At 40.5% G+C, this 13,161-nt stretch overlaps 1 pseudogene; it reads right to left on the bottom strand.

Annotated features, from left to right (window-relative positions):
• Nucleotides 1-6,775: 6,775 nt before the first annotated feature.
• LOC138746669 (C-C chemokine receptor type 7-like) lies at nt 6,776-9,053 on the bottom strand (annotated as a pseudogene).
• Between the last annotated feature and the right edge of the window lie 4,108 nt (nt 9,054-13,161).

Genomic DNA, 13,161 nt, shown 5'->3' with positions numbered 1-13,161 from the left:
TCAGGCCTCTGGTCTGTACATCTGGAATGTTGACGTCCTTGACTTGCTGCATGCAGATCTCTCACTGTTCTCGAGCAATCTCTTGATCTGCATCATCCAGTGCACCTGCCTTTGAATCCTGGCAGCACTGAGCTAACGCGACACATTGGAGGGATAGACGAAACGTGGGAGATGATGGTGTTCTGTACCAAATAAATAGAGGTCTGGGGCTATCTCCTACAAATGAGGGCAGTGGATGATGATTACACAGACGTTAGTAAAGTGTTTCACAAGGTCCCTCATGGTGAGCTTATTCAGAAAGTGCAGATGCATAGGATCCATGGTGAGTTGACAGTTGGATAGAAAATTGCCTGGCTCATAGAAGAGAGTGGGTAGCGGTGGTGGAAGGCTGTTAATCAAGCTGGAGGCTCGTGACCAGTTGTGTTCCAACTTGATGATGGTGAATTGGGAATTTTCTCATCTAAGTGGTTTTGTTGCTATGATCAGCTGCAGCATTTAAGTAACCAGATGGGTAATGCGAAGACTTGGATCGACCCTTTTTCAGGGAAGAGTACAAGGCATGCTGCAAGCAGCATCAGACATTTATAAACATGAGGTGCGAGCTTTGTGAAGCTGCAGTAGAGGATTACATGTGCTAAACAGCATGCTTACCAATGTCAGATCAAAGCTCTGCAATCCTATAGAAGAATGTTGTCCTAGTGGAGGCAAATAGGATTGTCGTAGATGGGCAATAAGGTCAGTATGGATATAGTTGGCCCGAGGACTTCTTGGGTGGAGTCCTATCACATTGTAGAATCTCAATGAACATCCCTATTCTCAACACTGGTACCCATGTTGGACCAGAGGTCTTGAAGAGAAGATCCATCTCTCTGTTCTGGCAGTTCATTCCATATACCCAGGGCCCACTTGTGGAAAATGTTACCCCTTGGACCACCCAATACCAATCGCTGCCATTGGTCATGGGCCTCCAGCTTGCTTAACAGCCTTCCACCACCGCTACCCACTCTCTTCTATGAGCCAGGCAATTTTCTATCCAACTGTCAACTCACCATGAATCCTATGCATCTTCACTTTCTGAATAAGCCTACCATGAGGGACCTTGTTAAACACTACTAAAGTTCGTGTAGTCGTCATCCACTGCCCTCATCAACCACTTGTTGCCTCCTTAAAAAAAACTCCTTCAAGTCAGTAAGACATGACCTGTCCCTCAAAACCATATTGACTGTCCTGAATCAAATGTGCATAAATCCTATCCCTAAGTATTCTTTTCAATAATTTCCCTACCACAGTGTATTTGACCATGGGTTTTTTTTAATTATTTTTTTATTTTTCACACTATGAACCATATTAACCAAAATACACACAAACATTTCCCTCTTGAATATACACAGTGTCATTTTCTCCCCTTTCCCCACTCCCTTCCCTCCCTCCTTCCCACCCCCCTCCCAACCCATTAAAAATTCAACATATACAATACAATCAACCCATTAATGTCATCACACAATGAAAATAAACAAGAAAATTGTGTCATCTACTTTTACACACTGGGTCAGTTCATTTCGTCTTCTCATTTTTTCATTTTAGGGGGTGGAGGTCCACAGTCGGCCCACTCTGTTGTGTTCTATGTACGATTCCCAAATTTGTTCGAATAATGTGACTTTATTTTTTAAATTATATTTTTTTTTCCAATGGAATACATTTATCCATTTCTATGTACCATTGCTGTACTCTCAGGCTCTCTTCTGATTTCCAGGTTGACATTGTACATTTTTTTTACTACAGCTAAGGCTATCATAAATCTTTTTTGTGCTTCATCCAATTTGAGGCCTAATTCTTTACTTCTTATATTACTTAGAGGAAAGATCTCTAGGTTTTTTGGTATGTTGCTTTTTGTGATTTTATTTAATACCTGATTTAGATCTTCCCAAAACTTTTCCACTTTCTCACATGCCCAAATTGCATGTATTGTTGTTCCCGTTTCCTTCTTACAGTGAAAACATCTATCTGATACTGTTGGGACCCATTAATTTAACTTTTGGGGTGTTGTATATAGCCTGTGTAACCAATTATATTGTATCATGCGTAACCTCGTGTTTATTGTATTTCTCATAGTTCCAAAGCATAGCTATTCCCATATTTCATTTTTTATCTTTATGTTTAGATCTTGTTCCCACTTTTGTTTGGGTTTACAGCTTATTTCATCGTTCTCTTTCTCACAGTTTGATGTACATGTTTGTTATAAATCTTTTAATTATCATTGTGTCTGTAATCACATATTCAAAGCTGCTTCCTTCTGGTAACCTCAGCCTGCTTCCCAATTTGTCCTTTAAGTAGGTTTTCAGTTGGTGGTATGCAAACATTGTACCATGAGTTATTCCATATTTGTACTTCATTTGTTCAAAAGATAATAAATTATTTCCCAAAAACCAATTTTCTATTCTTTTAATCCCTTTTCTCTCCCATTCTCTAAAGGAAAGGTTATCTATTGTGGAAGGGACTAGTTGATTTTGCAACAAAAATAATTTTGGTAATTGGTAATTTGTTTTTTTTTCCTTTCTACGTGAATCTTCTTCCAAATGTTGAGCAGATGGTGCAGTACTGGTGAATTCCCATGTTGCACCAGTTTTTCATCCCACTTACAAAGTATATGTTCTGGTACCTTCTCCCCTATTTTATCTAGCTCTATCGTGGTCCAATCTAGTTTTTCCCTTGTTTGATTAAAAATTTGATAGATATCTTAATTGTGTTGCTCTATAATAATTCTTAAAGTTTGGTAGCTGCAAACTCCCTTGTTTGTACCATTCTGTTAATTAATCTAGCGCTATCCTCGGTTTCCCCCCTTTCCATAAGAATTTCCTTATTATTTTCTTTAGCTCATTGAAAAATTTCTCTGTTAAGGGAATTGGTAACGATTTAAATAGGTATTGGGAAAATATTCATTTTAATGCAATTCACCCTTCCTATCAGTGTTAGTGGTAAATCTTTCCAATGTTCTAAGTCATCTTGTAATTTCTTCATTAATGGCTGATAATTTAATTTGTATAGATGGCCGAGATTATTATCTAGTCTAATTCCTAGGTATTGGGTATTATGCTTGTGTTTGCCATTTAAATGGTGATTCTTTCTTAAACTTTGTGAAATCCGCATTATTTATTGGCATTGCTTCACTTTTATTTGCGTTGATCTTGTACCCCAATATTTCTCCATATTCCTTCAATTTCTTATGTAATTCTTTTATTGATAATTCTGGTTCTGTTAAGTATACTATGATGTCATCTGCAAATAGACTGATTTTATATTCCTTCTCTTTTATTTTTATCCCTTTTATTTTATTTTCTGTTCTTATCAGTTCTGCCAATGGTTCTATAGCTAAAGCGAACAATGAGGGAGATAGTGTACATCCCTGCCTAGTTGACCTGCATAATTTAAATTGGTTCGATTATATATCCATTTACTGTCACCTTCGCCAATGGTCCCTTATATAATGCTTTAATCCAATTAATATATTTCTCTGGTAGATTGAACCTTTTTAGTACTTTGAATAAATAATTCTATTCTACCCTGTCAAAGGCTTTCTCTGCGTCTAAAGCAACAGCCACTGTTGACGTTTTATTTCCTTGTACTGCATGGATTAAGTTAATGAGCTTACAGACATTGTCCGTTGTTCGTCTATTCTTAATAAATCCAGTTTGATCTAGTTTTACTATTTTTGGTACACAGCCAGCCAATCTGTTTGCTAATAGTTTAGGTACTATTTTATAATCTGAGTTAAGTAGAGATATTGGTCTATACGATGCTGGTGTTAGAGGATCTTTCCCCGTCTTTGGTATTACTGTAATTATTGCTGCTTTACATGAGTCTGGCATGTTTTGTGTTTCTTCAATCTGGTTCATTACTTCCAGGAGAGGAGGAATTAGTAACTCTTTAAATGTTTTATAGAATTCTATTGGGAGTCCGTCCTCTCCAGGCGTTTTATTGTTCGGTAGCTTTTTTAATATATCTTGTATTTCCTCTATTCCAAATGGTTTTATCAGTTTGTTTTGCTCCTCTTCTTGCAATTTCGGTAGTTCAATTTTAGCTAGAAACTCATCTATTTTGTCTTCTTTCCCTTCGTTCTCAGTTCGGCATAATTGCTCGTAGAATTCCTTAAAGTTTTCATTGATCTCTGTTGGGTTATATGTAATTTGTATCTTTCCTTGTTGCTAGTTCTTTTTCTGTATTTACTATTTCCCTTTCTAGCTGTTCTATTCCCCGATTGTAGTCCTTCTTCATCTTAGTTACATAACTTATTATCTGCCCTCTGATGAAGGCTTTATTGTATCCCATAATATAAATTTGTCTTTCACTAATTCTGTATTTATTTCAAAGGACATTTTAATTTGGCGCTCAATAAATTCTCTCAATTCCTGTCTTTTAAGTAGCATGGAGTTTAATCTCCATCTATACGTTCTTGGTGGGATGTCCTCCAGCTCTATTGCTAATAACAGGGGTGAGTGATCAGATAATCTAGCTTTATATTCCATTTTCCTAACTCTCCCTTGGATATGGGCTGACAACAGGAACAGGTCAATCCTTGAGTATGTTTTATGTCTACTCGAATAATATGAGTATTCCTTCTCCTTTGAGTGTTGTCTCCTCCATATATCCAAAAGTTGCATTTCCTGCATTGATTTAACCATAAATTTGGCTACTTTGTTCTTTCTGCTAGTTTGTCCAGTTTTATCCATCATTGAATCCAAATTAAGGTTAAAGTCCCCTCCTATCAATATATTCCCCTGCGTATCTACAATCTTCAAAAAAATATCTTGCATAAACTTTTGATCCTTTTCATTAGGTGCATATATATTGACCAAATTCCAGAATTCTGAATATATCTGACATTTTAACATTACGTATCTCCCTGCTGGAACTATTATTTCCTCCTCTATTTTGATTGGTACATTTTTATTGATTAATATCGCTACACCTCTGGCTTTTGAGTTATATGATGCTGCCATTATGAGCCCTACCCAGTCTCTCCTTAATTTATTATGTTCCACTTCAGTTAGATGCGTTTCCTGCATGAATGCTAAATCTACTTTTTCTTTTTTCAGTAAATTTAATAGCCTCTTCCTTTTGATTTGGTTATGTATGCCATTAATATTTATGGTCATATAGTTCAACATGGCCATTTCATATTTTGTTTACATCTCATTTCCGCTTCCTCACCACCACCTTTCCCCTTTTCCCCATTTCCATTTCTCAGTTTTCTTTTTTTTGAACGCACTGTATGACAAAACTTCTAAAACATAAAATACTTCAACCATTCCCACATCTAAAATTCCCTTAACCCCAAGTGTCCCCCACCTCTCTGAGTCACCCCTTGTCCCTTGCCAGGCAACCACAACTCCCCTCTCCAGTATTTGACCATGGTTGAAGACACCGTTTGATGAAGTTAGTAGGATGCAGTATTAGTGAGGAAGTCACTACCAAGACCACATCATCATCATCTCGTTCTACTTTGGCAAGTTCTCAGGGCAGTCTCTGCCCTAAAACACATTTGGTTCATTACTATCTGACTGACACAACTCAGACTCCTATGGCCCTGCAAATGGCAATCTTGACCACTGACACAGATGAGTGTGGTTATTGAAGGCCCTGTGACTGTTGCCCATGTTGTGCCACAGGAGTTCCTCAGAGTATGATTCACTGTGGTTGCGCTTGTTGACAAGTTTGAGATTTCTGTGCCCGTACCCCTGAATTTTTGAGCTATTTAAGAAGTACATCGATGACCTTTCTTGATGACAATGGGAGGCCTCGGTTTTCCCCTCACTGACTCCCATCTGAGGCAGTTTGGTCAGCAGTTTAACCTGTCAATGTTCCTGTGCAAATCCCCACTCTAGTCCACGCTGCTTTGTGTCACTTTGCTGTGCAAAGAGATGTAAACAAAATATGAAATGGCCATGTTGAACTATATGACTTTCTAGTATATTCCTTCATCCCCATCATCTTTGAGGCTGTCCCCTAGTTCTAGTCACCTCCCAGTTGAAACAACCTTCCTACTTAGACTACGGGATATAGAGCAGAAGTAGGCTATTCAGCCATTTGAGACTGCTCTGCCATTCTATCAGAAGCTGATCCATTCTCCCACTCCACTGTACTCTCCTGCCCATGCTTCATTAATCTGACTATTCAGATACCTATCAATCTCTGCCTTCAATACACCTAATGACTTGACCTCCACAGCCACCTGTGGTAGTAAATACCACTCTCTGAGACTAAAGAAATTCCTCTGCATGCCTGTTTCAGATGGGTGCCTTCCAATCCTGAAGTTGTGCCCTCTTGTCCTAGACTCCCCTACCAGTTTGCCACATCTTTCATGTGGTCCCCCTCATTCTTCTGAACTCCAAGGAGTACAGTCCAATGTTCCTCATGATTCAATTCCTGAAATCATTCTTGTGAATCTTATCTGAACCCTCTCCAATGCCAGAACATGTCTTAAAATAAGGTGCCCAAAGCTGTACCCTGTACTCCAAGTGAGGCCTTGTAAAACTTCAATATTTAAACTGGAGGTGGGGGACGGTATGCTTAAAATTTTCTCCTTATGCGTGCCCTCCCCCACCTCCTGTTTAAATTCTATACGGAATACTTGGGAGGATTTAAAAACAACGCATCCCTGCTCTTGTATCCTCGTCTTTTAGATGTGAATGCCAACATTATATTTGCCTTCTTCACCACTGACTCATCCTGGAGGTCAATCTTTATTAAAATAAATGTTTAATAATAGTTTTGGTTAAACTCTTTCCAGAAGAAGCATTAACAAATGAGAAATAAAATATTCAATAAATAATATTTCTCTATAGCCTTTAAGCTCCTTTTAAATGTTTTTTTTTCACAAGCCAACAAGTCAAAAAAAAAAACAACTTGCTTCAATGAAAATCCAATCTTTCAACTATGAACAGTCCAAAGTTAACCAAAGAAAATATTAATCCAAGCTTAGCTTGCTACACTGTGATTTACTCTGATGCACCTGGGTCTAAACCAGATACTTGGCATCTTTTCTTAGATGCAAGTTCATCAAACTCTGGGGTCAGATGTTGCCTCCCACCTGTCTTGAAAGGTCCTGTTTTCTGTCTTTCGTTTGGCCATTTTTCGTAAGGGGTTTATTACACGTGAGTTGGGCGACAGGTCGCAGATACTAATGAAAGTAAAGAAAGGAGGTGGGGGCGATTAGCGGGCTGACGGGCTGGCGCCAACGCATTTGCAAAGCATTCTGGGATTTGTAGTATTAGCTGTGCATGCGCTATACTGGCGCAGTGGCCAGCGGGCCAGCTCTAATACATATTTGATATGATCTTGCGGGCCAAATATATCACGGGCCAAATTTGGCCCGCGGGCCTGAGTTTGACGTGCGTGAGTTAGAGGGATATGGGCCAAATGGGAAGATCAGGTTTAAAAACCAATTTGATCGACATGGACAAGTTGAGCTGAAGTGTCTTTTACTTTGCTGTAAAACTCTGAGCATTATATTTAATACAATTAACAGAATGGATTTATTGATTTACTAGCTCCAACATCTGTCCAGAAGAGGCCTGGACCTCTTCATTTGCTGAAATCACTGTTGAACCTTTAAAGTGTGATCCCAAAATCCAGTCCCTGAACGCCATTCTCACGTCGTGACTTTGACCCTGTACTCTGACCCAACTTCATTCTCTTTTCCAAAAGCCTAGCTGCTGTGATTGGGACCAGAGGGTTCTACATGAAGGGGCTGCTGGTATCCGTGGTCAGCATGCTGGGGCTACTCAATGTTGGTGGGCCCAGTCTCTGCCCAGCCACCTCATCAGCTTCACCAGGTTATTTCTGAATTTCACCCCAACAAATGCATAAAGAATAGGGTTAAGGCAGCAGCGAGCATAAGCCAGGCAGCTGGTGGCTTGGAGAACCACATCCCTGCATTTGCTCTGCTCGCCCAGGTACTCCACTGTGTTCAGCAGAATGAAGGCACTGTAGGGGGCCTGAAACACAACAAACACCAGCACCACGACCAGAATCACCCTGATGGCCTTGTGTTTCTCAAAATTTTGAGCCTGCAACAAGGTCATTATAATAATGGAGTGGCAAAAGATCATGACCAGCAAAGGGAGGAGGAACCCCAGCAACAGCTGCACCACTGGAGTGGCCACATGCATCCAGTTATTGTTGTTGCCTGGGTAACTGAGGAAGCATGTCTGTGAGGTGGTGGCGTTCTACCTTTGTGTAGATTAACCGGGGGAGGCTGAGCCCCAGTGAGCAGAGCCAGATCATCAGGCAAATGTGGCGACTGTACTGCAGGTGTCTGGAACGCAACCTGTGAGCTGTAGTAGCATGCACAATGGCAAAGTAGCGATCAATGCTGATGCAGATCAAGAGCAGGAAACCACTGTACAGATTGATTCGGTACAAAGTCTGCACAAGCACGCACATGAACACCCTGAAGATCCAGCCAACCTGTGAGTTGGCAGCCAGGAAGGGGAGGTTGAAGACAAACAAGAGATCAGCAATGGCTAAGTTCAGCAGGTAGATGTCAGTCATGGCCAGCCGATTCCTGTGATAGGTGTATGTTGCCAAGACCAGGCCGTTCCCCAGCAGGCCCAGGATAAATACCGATGAATAAATGCAAAGCTGCAGAATGCTAATGACCTTCTGCACATTGCTCTTATCGCACAGAAAAGGGAACTCAAAGTAATCCAGGGTGTTGTTGCTCAATTCATCATAGTATTCGGTTACAGAAGATATCTAAACAAAAATCAAAACACAATCAGCATCAACTAGAGTTCAGCAAACCAGAGGGCCTCAGAACATACCCCTTCCTCCACCCAAACCTGGGCTGCCAGAGATCAACACCCCAGAGACCCGAGAACACTCGCTGAGACTGACAACCCCAGTCTGCAGAACCCCAACCCAGAGACCGAACTGTTGTGTGTGGAGGAAATGTGGCCACCCAGCCTGCCTATCAGGAATGTGTGTATTCTGGGTGGTCACGTGCCCTCCCTGTCTGAAACTTATTTGGAAGACCTGTCAAGGTTGGCACCCATTAGTGTACACCTTGCCATTGGCTAATTTAAACAACATAGGGTCATTATTGGCTAGAAGCACAGATTAGCACTCTATAACATCAATGCACAGCACATTCTTTCTCCCTCTCTCGTAGTCCAAGCCCTGGACATCGCTCCATGCCAGGTTGCTGCTGTAGATGTCGCTGGAAGTCCCACGGGTAAGGAGTGAACTACGCTGAAACTGAGCTGTAGAATTGTGATAGATTAATACTTGCAGAGAGCCACAACCCCTTGGTCAGGGAACTGGGTATGTGTGAAAGAGTCCCTGTTTGTAGTGTGTGAGCGGGTTGAGTATAGGTTTACCATTGTCAAGAGTCCAACTGAAGTCTGAGGTGAATCTCCATATTGTTGCTTAAGTGAAATAATGATGAGTACCATTTAACCTTCTCCCCTGTTTGTTTCCCATTTATGATTGCAACACTTGTTTCCAGACTCGTCTCTCTGTGAACCCACCAAACCTGATACTCTTCTCAACACAACTGGTGTTGTGAGCAGGGTTCAAAGAGTTTCAGCTGGACACATGGAGTCTTAACCAAGTGGGAGTGGAAGATCATACTAACATTGTGGGAGATTGTATTAGCAGGTGACATGTGGGCATCCTGTCGGGTGCATGGTTTATTGTGTACCTCCTCAACAACAAGGGCAGCAGGAGACAACCCACAAATAGGGTGTGGACCCTGGGGTTGGAGAATAAAATTCCCTGGTGGACTGATGACTATAAATTTCCTTCGGTAACACAGCATCAAGTTTGAAATTCACATCAAAAATTCTTTTAAGAAGCACTTCACTCTAAATGTCAGCTATTTGGCAGCATGGCTAATAGCCATGCCATGCCAGTTGAATGGGCCAACAGTCCCCCCTGGGACTAGGGGGAGTGACGGGGGAACCCTATGGCTACTAGAATCCATACTGAGGTGCCAGAGTTAAGCAGGTAGTGTGCTCAGAAAGATGACCAGATTGCATGCCTGACTAGGCCAGGATAGAGGGAGGGGTGGGGGAAGGTGGGCTAGTTGGCATGAGCCTGCGATTTTGATGGGTCCTACTCCCCATGGTAGTGGCAAAGGGGGGGATCCTTTGCCTTGGTAAAGAATTGTAAAGAGAATCAAAGGGGAATAGCAGTAAATATGACAATTTTAAAGGAGTTTCAGAAAAGATTCATGCAGATTAATATTGAAGAAATAAAATATTTTGTAATTGCTGTTGATGGAACACCTGATTGTTCTCACAAAGAACAGCTATCATTCCTCATCAGATATGAGAAGAAGGAAGATACCGGTTTTTCAAATGAAGAACACTTTCTTGCATTCCATGAGTTTCCAAAAAGACAAGTGAAGAAATTGCAGAGAAAATCTTGGACTTCTTAGTAAGTCTCCATCTGAAGACTGAGAGGATCAAGTATATGATAATGAGTCCAATATGGCAGGAAAGTACAGTGGTGTGCAGGCTATCTTAAAGGAGAAGAGTGAGAACAGCATTTTCTCCCGTTGTGCAAATCATCCTCTGAATCTCGGTACGGATTGAGCTGAAGCCTGGAGTGAAGCTATAACTTTCTTTGGGATCGTACAGAAAATGTTCAATGTCTTCGGTTCATGTCCCCAGCGGTGGGAGATACTGAAAGAACACCTTCCTGTTTCACTGCATAAAATGCCAAAGATGAGGTAGTTAACAAGAAATGACTGTGTTAGGCCAATTTCATGACATTTGGATAGTGTTAGAAATGTAATAGCGGAGCTGAGAGAAGTTACTCATTTGACAGCAGAGTGTAAGTCTGTTCTTCAGGGTATCAAAAAATACTTGGATATCTTTGTACTAACCACACCAGCAGCACGATTATAAGATAGCTTTAATAAACTAATATGTACACTAAGAGGTCTTGTCTCTCTGCAAGATGAACCTGGAAGGCTAGACTGTAGCTCTGGACTTCTTTATATATAAGGTCACCAGGATGAGCCCTGGTGACCTCGTGGTGTAATTACATATCACCACAATCTTTAAATGTTTACTGATGTTGGCCATTTGGGTTAAAGTTCTGACAGTGATCCATGAAGTCAACTTGGCAATAGAATCTTGTGATGCCATGTTAGATGTGGAAAGGGGAAATGTTGATCAAATATAGACAGATATCCTGAAATTGCGAGAGAAATTGAATGATATATTTGAAGATGCACGGCCTGTGTCAATCAAAATTGGTGTGCCAATTAGTTTTGCTACTTACAGGGGATTCCCAACTCGAAAGGATACCAAGAAATTACGTCAGGGTTAATGTGTTCTTCCACAGAATTGACTTTGACTTTCACATCGCTTTTCTGCAGTCAGGGACATTGGTGGACTTTTTTTATTTTTCTTGTGGCATTTTAAGCGGTTAGGTGAGAATGAGTTATTACAAAAAGCTAATCAGTTTTAGCTGTGATACCCAAGTCATATTTCAAGAGACATTTAGAGTGAAGTGCTTCTTAAAAGAATTTTTGATGTGAATTTCAAACTTGATGCTGTATTACCGAAGGAAATATATGGTCAAAATTTTAAAAAAAATTTCCCCAAAATCCTTCCTAAATTGGGACACTCCCAAAACATATGGATTAACGGCGCTTCAAAAATTTTGATCTTCTCACATAATGGGCCAACATCTGCATAAAAATGAGAAAATATAAGTATGGGCATTTGTATTCTATGCACCACCTTAAATTGTAATAAGCAATGTCTTGCACCAAATGAGGAATCATCAATCAAGCTAAGTGTAGAGTACTAATCTACATCTGCAAATGTTATGTTGAGATCACACTCCCAATCATTCTTGATCCCAGCCACTGAGGCTGATCTTAATCCAATTAATCATTATAAATACATGATATTAATCCACCATGATCAGTCTGTAAATTTTTTTAAAAATCAAGAATATTTGAATTTGTGATTCGAGGAAAATCATGTAATTTTGACTGAACAAAATGACTAACTTGTAAATATCTAAAGAAATGTCAATTGATAAGATTAGGCTTAGCTGACAATTGTTCAAAAGAGGCAAAGATATCTCAAATAAAAAAATATCTTTATAACTTTTGATACCTAATCTGTACCATACTTCTTCACTCCAAAGGAGGTTGACTGGCTCATTTCTTGGTTGATAGGATTGTCCTGTAAAAAGTAGATGGACAATTTGGGCCTTCATTCCTTCCAGTTGAGAAGAATGAAGGGTAGACATTCAAATGACAACATCCTAACGGGTTTGACAGGATAGATGTTGCCTGTACTGAACTAATCCTATATACATAAGTATATATTTTAATTTTTAAAAAATTTTTAAACATGGTAGAAGCCAATTCCAGCTATTTAAATTCGTGCCATCCAATTATACCAAATTAACCTACAACCCTGTGGTAAGTTGGGTGGAAACCAAAGCACCCAGAGAAAACCCACGCAGATACTGGGAGAACGTACAAACTCCTTACAAACAACGCCAGATTCAAACCCGGGACGTTGGTGCTGTAATAGAGTTACCCAAGAGAAATCTATCAATGTCTATCATGAACATGTGTAATAAACAAATGTGCTGGGGAAACTCAACAGGTCTCTCAGCATCCATAGGAAGTAAAGGGTAACCAATGTTATGGGCCTGGGCCCTTCATCAGGAATAAGCCAAAACAGGCAGACAGCAGAATAAAAAGGTGATGGGAGGGGAAGGGGGAGGAAGGGAAAAGGGAGAAGAACAGGCTATCAGGTAAGAGGGAAGAGGTGGAATCAGGTGGGAGGGTAGAAGAGAAAAAAAACTGGAAACTGATAGAGGAAGAGACCAGAATGTAATAAGGGATAGCACTGATTGGAGAAAGGGGGTGGGGATCTGGAGAAAAGGAGATGGAGGGATAGGGAAAGAGAGAGATGTTTAGACTAGATCTGCACATGGACTATAGCCCTCCATCCCCCTCCCATTCATATACCTGTCCAAACTTTTCTTAAATGTTGATAGTGCCCCACATCCACCTCTTCAACTGGCAGCTCATTCCACACTGTCACTACGCTCCGTGTGGAGACATTCCCCTTAATATACCCTTTAAACTTTTCGCCTTTCACCCCCAATCTGTATCTTTTTTTT

This window comes from Narcine bancroftii, chromosome 12 (genome assembly GCF_036971445.1).
Source record: "Narcine bancroftii isolate sNarBan1 chromosome 12, sNarBan1.hap1, whole genome shotgun sequence".
NCBI classification, from domain to species: domain Eukaryota; kingdom Metazoa; phylum Chordata; class Chondrichthyes; order Torpediniformes; family Narcinidae; genus Narcine; species Narcine bancroftii.
The sequence above is the reverse complement of the archived record's forward strand: the minus strand, read 5'-3'. Positions and strand labels throughout refer to the sequence as shown.